The 5887-nt window shown below is 62.2% G+C and overlaps 1 protein-coding gene across 2 annotated transcripts in view; it reads right to left on the bottom strand.

Moving 5' to 3' along the window:
* Window positions 1–5413, bottom strand: part of SECTM1 (secreted and transmembrane 1) — a 12828-nt gene extending 7415 nt beyond the window's left edge. The window contains exon 1 of one of the 2 annotated variants that reach the window (XM_017879178.1): window positions 4791–5413. The gene's annotated coding sequence lies outside the window, so the exon portion shown is untranslated. The remainder of the gene's footprint in view (window positions 1–4790) is intronic. The other variant, XM_017879175.1, reaches the window with a different exon arrangement.
* Between the last annotated feature and the right edge of the window lie 474 nt (window positions 5414–5887).

Here is a 5887-nt window from a genome sequence, read left to right as displayed (position 1 = left end):
CTGCCTGTCCACCGGCTCCCCGCCCATCCACTGGCCCCCCCTGCCAGTCCACAGGCACCCCACCCCCCGCCCGTCCACCGGCTCCCCTCCCGGGGCAACGCTCCGCTCAGTTGCGTTCCTTTCGAATCCATCGTTTACACCTCTGTGCGTTCCTAACACACAAGTCAGCTTTACCTCTGCTGCTCTCACTGGCAAGGCAGGCTGCTGGGCAGCTTCCAGCATGCGAGCCTCCTTTTGCTATCTTGCCTTGGGCCTGCAAAGGCTAGGGGCCGCCTAGCTGTGTGTCTCCTCTCCCGCCAGGCAGAGGCAGCTGCAGTGCACACACGCCAGGGGCAGGGTCAGAGAGGCAGGGATGAGCCTCTAAGGGCCCCAGCGAGGTCCCAGCTTCTGTGCTTCCCATGGGGCCCCACTCAAGCCCTGTATACAGTAGGTGCTGGATATATGTGGATCTGGGTCCCCTGAGAGCAGCTGGGGGATGAAGGTCCCTGTGTGGACGCTCCACAAAGCCCCACCTGCCCCCACGCAGGAGCTCAGCTTTGCACAGGAAAGTGCCCTAACCCTAACTCAATCAGTCCCTCTGGTGGGGTCTGGGCCAATGCCCGCGCTGGTCAAAGGTCAGGCCCTCACCTGGACCAGGTGACGTGCTTTTGCATGAACCTGCTGACATGCCTGCTGGACTTTGAAAGGCACCAGGGAAGGGAAAATGAGGGGAGGCAGCCTGGGTCTGTTCCAGGTAGGGCAGCGGGCAAGGCCCAGCAGGAGCCCTGGCAGGACTTGCCCTTCAGCCAAGAGAACACCGCCTTCAAAGGAGGCTGGGGCAAGGGTTCCTGGCCAGGCTGCCCTGCCTCTCGGGTCCCTGCACCTCTGCTGGGAAAAGTCCCTCGGTAGGGTGGTGACTCCAGCCCTGCCTCTCCCAGCTCCCAGTGCACCCCACACACCAGAGTGCAGGTGACCTGCAGGGAATTCCCATGAGGGAACTGTGTAAAGCGACCTTCAGACGAGCTATTTATAGATGTCTGTAGTTTTTAGATGTGCGTTTCTCCAAACAAACAAACCACCAGAAAGTGTCACAGCAGGACACGTCACCAACCCCGGGGACCCCATGTCACCGGGGTCCTCCCAGAGGCTGGAGTCTGGGCCTGCTGAGGACCAGGCTTGCAGATGGGCTCCAGCCTTCTTGTCCCATTGCCCCAAGTGTCCCAGCCCCCTCTGAGCCTACCTCTAGTCATCTCTGGGCCCTGCACAGCCACAGGCAGCCGCCCGGTCATTCCCACACTCTCACCATAGTCCTGCCTCCACACGGAAACCCCTGCCAGCCGCGGAGTGCAGGTGTGCGGACACTGTCCCTGCAGGTGGGCATGTCACCAACCCTGAGGTGCTGCTGAGGCTCAGGGATGGTCCCACGTTGGCGCAGGGTGGGGGTGTCCCGAGGTCTGGGTTCCCCACTCCAGGCAGCTACTGCGCTCAGGATGAGTCCAGTCCCTTCTGTCAGAAACCCCACCCCACCCTGCCAGGGCCTGGGTTCGAGGGGAGGGAACCCACACCTGAGACCTTTTGTGGCCTCTCACTAACACCCCCTTTCCTGCTGTGACCCCTCAGGGCTGCTCAGATGGGCTTGGAGACAGGCTAGGGCCCCATCTCCCGTCATGCATCCAGCATTCTGGATTAGCTGGAAGCCCGATGGGGTCTCCCTGGGCTAAAATCAAGGGGTGGCCCAGGGTGGTCCCTTCTGTAGGCTCCAGGCAGAATCTGTCCCTCAGTCTCCAGCACCCAGAGGCATCCGCATCCCTCAGCTCACGGCCCCTCTGCCACCTCCCCACCACCTCCCCCCAGCTGCTTTCCTTGTCTCCCTGACTCCCCCTCCTCCCTCCCTCTCCTGGAGACCCTGTGGTGGCATCAAGGGCCCCCCTGGGTGACCCAGGACACACGCCCCAGGTCAGCACCTGAGACTTCATCCCATCTGCACAGTCCCTTTGCCATGTCAGGTTCTGGGATGAGGACATGACATCCTTGGGGACTGACAGCCGACCACAGAACCCCCATCCCCAATGCAGTGGGAGACCCAGGCCACCTGGAGATCCCCGCATGGAGGTTAGATTCACACAAGGAGACCGCAGTTGGGCTTGGGTCCGGCTCCCCTCACCCCATGCTCCACGATGCCGGCCCACCTTGGAGCCATGCAGATGGACAGCAGGGAGGGTTGGGGCTGCTGGGGGCTCTCCCACTGCTCTTCGCACCACCCCGTTGACCGTGTCTGGGAGGGGTGCCCTGCTGTTCTCCCCAGGCTGCTCTGGGGGGTCCTGTCCTCACCTAGAGCCCGGAGGCCATCTGAGTCTGTTTCATAAATGCTTCCAGGGACTGCCCCTGCCACTGTGCTAAGGGTGGGAACTCTGGGCACACAGCCAAAGGTCACAGATCCCCCAGAGCCCCGAGAGTGCTGCATCCACCCCACCTGCCCACCCAGGTGCTAACTCTGCCACCTGTCTGTGTCCTGAGTCAGCCTTGACTCAGAAAAGAGCTACACCCTGAGCCAGACCTCAGCAGCTGGGTCCTGAAGGCCCCCGAGGGCCAGCTGCATGCACCTGGCTTCATGCCAAGCTCCTCCCACCTAGCAGTGGCTGTGTCTGCCTCCCCTCCACCCTGAGTGTCCCAAGTCTGCCCGCTCTGCATTCCATGGGGCCAGCAGTGCGGTGGAACCTCTGCTCTCGGGGGCTACAGCGGCTCCTAGATGCCTCTGCCGCCGCGGGTGGACCCTGCAGCTCCATCTCCCAGCCTCCCTGCCCGATTGCTTCCCGGAGACCCAGGGTCCTGGGCTGCCCTCGTTGGGGAGAAGGGGGTGGGAGTGAGAAGCTGGCACTGTCCCTCTTTCTGGCCTCATCCCCTCCATGGTCTCAGCCCCTGGCGGCCTGGACTGCACCGTTCTGGAGATGCTGCCTCCCCGCCAAGTCCCTTCAGCCCAGCTATAGTGGTGGCTGCTGCTTCTCACACGTGGATCCTCTCACTGCCTCTCCTGGGTCCTCCCTTCCTCCCAGCACCTTCACCAGCTCCCCACTGAGCGCCCTCCGATGTTGGCAGCCCTGACCCTTGCCCAGCCAGGGGTGAAGGGCAGAAGGGCTGGGCTGGAGGGTACTAGGAGCAGGTGGTGGTGCCCTCCCCATCGGTCCACACCCGGCAGGTGGCGGGAAAGGTGTGGAATGAGTCAGCCGTGGAGGGGTGCCCCAGGCCTGGAAGACCCCTGTCTGGCTTGAGAATGACTTTGAAGGGCTCAGGGGGAAGGGAGTTGAGGGGAGACAGGATGGAGAGTGGCAATCTGGCTCTACTCTGAGGCTTCAGGCTGCGGACTGTGCGTGGCCCCAGCTCTGTCTGGGCAGCAGGTGTCAGCGACATTGGGTTGCTGCAGGGAATTTGCTCCGTTTATTAGAAGAAAACGCACCCTGGCGACACAAGCCCCGCTCAGGTCATCAGGCATCAGTGTACCTGCACATCTGGTCACATCTGAGTCTCAGATAAACAACCAACGATGTCCTGGTAAAAGCTTGTCCCGTGGGACACTTGGGACACACTTATATTAAAACACGATTAATGATCTCAAACTCAGATGTTGCTGGGTATCCTGTGTCAGCCCTGTCACTCTGCCCCTGTCTGCCTGAGTCCTCTCCTGCCATCCTCCTGACCAGAGGCATGGGCTCGAGTTGAAAACCGTGCAGTGGCTAAAAATCAGAGACAGCGCAAGCGGCAGGGTGCAGCCACAGGGAAAGTGGCCAGGTAGGCGGGGACCGGCCCAGCAGCTCCATTTATGGTACAAGGAGACCAGGCTCAGGGAGACTAGGCGCACGGAGCCTCAAAACTTCTAGAGTGGGCCGGGCACGGTGGCTCATGCTTGTAATCCCAGCACTTTGGGAGACTGAGGCAGGTGGATCACCTGAGGTCGGGAGTTTGAGACCAGCCTGGATAACATGGTGAAACCAAGTCTCTACTAAAAATACAAAAAAATTAGCCGGACGCGGTGGCGGGCACCTGTAATCCCAGCTACTCGGGAGGCTGAGGCAGAAGAATTGCTTGAACCCAGGAGGCGGAAGTTGTGGTGAGCTGAGATCGTGCCACTGCACTCCAGCTTGGGTAACAAGAGCGAAACTCTGTCTCAAAAAACAAACAAACAAATAAAACAAAAACAAAAAACAAACTTCTGGAGTGGGAAAAGATGGAGGCAGCAATCAGAATTCTCTCAAACCACGAAAACAGGGGTTGGCATCTGAGGAGCTGGCACCAGACACAGTAGGGTCTGAAAGCTCCCACACCAGGATTGACGCACAGGCTTGGAGTCGCTCCCAGTGACACGCCTAGGAAAGTTCATGCACCACCCAGCACGCCTGTGCGCGCCTATTCCCGCTCCTTGGTGCCCCGGGCGCCGGCCTGTCCCGGCTCCCACAGGTGCTGGGTGTGTGGAAGCTCAGGTCCCCTCGGGCTGGGTTCACTGGGGTCCTCCTGTGTGATCAGCAGACTCTACCCCCACAGCACCTGAGGGGTGGCTGACAGTGCTTTCCCAGCTGCTGCAGGGGCTCAGGGAACACAGGTGACCCCACGTCTCTAGAGAGAATGAGCACACCAACACCTCTCAGAAGACAGCTGCAGCCTACAGAGGCCATGGAGCCCACCCAGGCCCACGGTGTGGACGTCTCTGACCTGGTCTCTGCTGGGGCAGGCCCAGAGGGGACCCCAGGTGGTCAGCAAAGTCCCCTCAGGCCTGGGGGCTAGATCGGGCTAACCCTTCCTCCTCAGCATTTGCTCACCTGTCCCCTCCGTTGGTGGCCTCGTCTTCCTGCTCTGGCCTCAGCAGCGGCCCCCTGGAGAGGCCCTGCCACCACCCCCTGCCCTGCTGGAGACAGGCCTCCTGCCCTGGCCCCCGCAGCCAGTCACCCTGGGCCTCCCAGAAGCCAAGGATCCTCTGCCAACGACGCGCAGAAAATGTGCTTCTCAAGCTGCAGGTGAATGACCAGTAGTGGGCAAGGAACTGAATGTGGAGATTACTGCGGAGTCAGCAAAACCAGCGCGAGAAGGGGCAGCTGAGGGCCTGCCTGGGTGAGGGGAAGCCTCACGGTTCCTGTTTCATGAGTTTGCTGTGAGTGCACACGAAGCTGTGCCTGTGGAGTGTGCAACAGTCCACGCGTGCCTGCGTGTGCTCATGTGTGCGTGTGTCCACCAGCTCGTGTGCACTCGTGTGAACGAGGGCGTTTTGCTCCCAACTTGGTCGCAGCGACGGTGCAGGGAACCCCGGGTGAGGCTGAGGACCAGGAAAGGCGGAGGGCGCTCCGACCCACGGGACTTAGGGGAACCCCGGGTCCGAGACGCCGCCTCTGTCCCTTCAAGACTCAAGCCCGGGGCGCAGGGCAGAGACGCGGGTCCCCACACGGCCTGCAGCTCGTTCCCGCCCCTCCCGGAGCGCGCCCGCTGCGCCCCCGCCCGCCTGGCCTGAGCGCCAGCGGGGGGTGACGGTCCCCGAGGCAGAGGCGCTGCAGCCCCAGAGTCCCCATCCCTGCGCGGACCGGCTACCCCAGTGCACCGAGAGGCCCTAACACAGAGCGCCCAGCACCGAGCCCCCAGCACGGGGTCCTCAGCACAGAGCGCCCAGCACCGAGTCCTCAGCACCGAGTCCTCAGCACAGAGCACCCAGCACCGAGCCCCCAGCACCGAGTCCTCAGCACCGAGCCCCCCGCACCGGGTCCTCAGCACAGAGCACCCAGCACCTAGTCCTCAGCACCGAGTCCTCAGCACAGAGCACCCAGCACTGAGCCCCCAGCACCGAGTCCTCAGCACCGAGCCCCCAGCACCGGGTCCTCAGCACAGAGCACCCAGCACCGGGTCCTCAGCACAGAGCCCCCAGCACCGA

Source organism: Rhinopithecus bieti, unplaced genomic scaffold (genome assembly GCF_001698545.2).
Source record: "Rhinopithecus bieti isolate Rb0 unplaced genomic scaffold, ASM169854v2 scaffold_9899, whole genome shotgun sequence".
Lineage (NCBI taxonomy): Eukaryota > Metazoa > Chordata > Mammalia > Primates > Cercopithecidae > Rhinopithecus > Rhinopithecus bieti.
The sequence above is the reverse complement of the archived record's forward strand: the minus strand, read 5'-3'. Positions and strand labels throughout refer to the sequence as shown.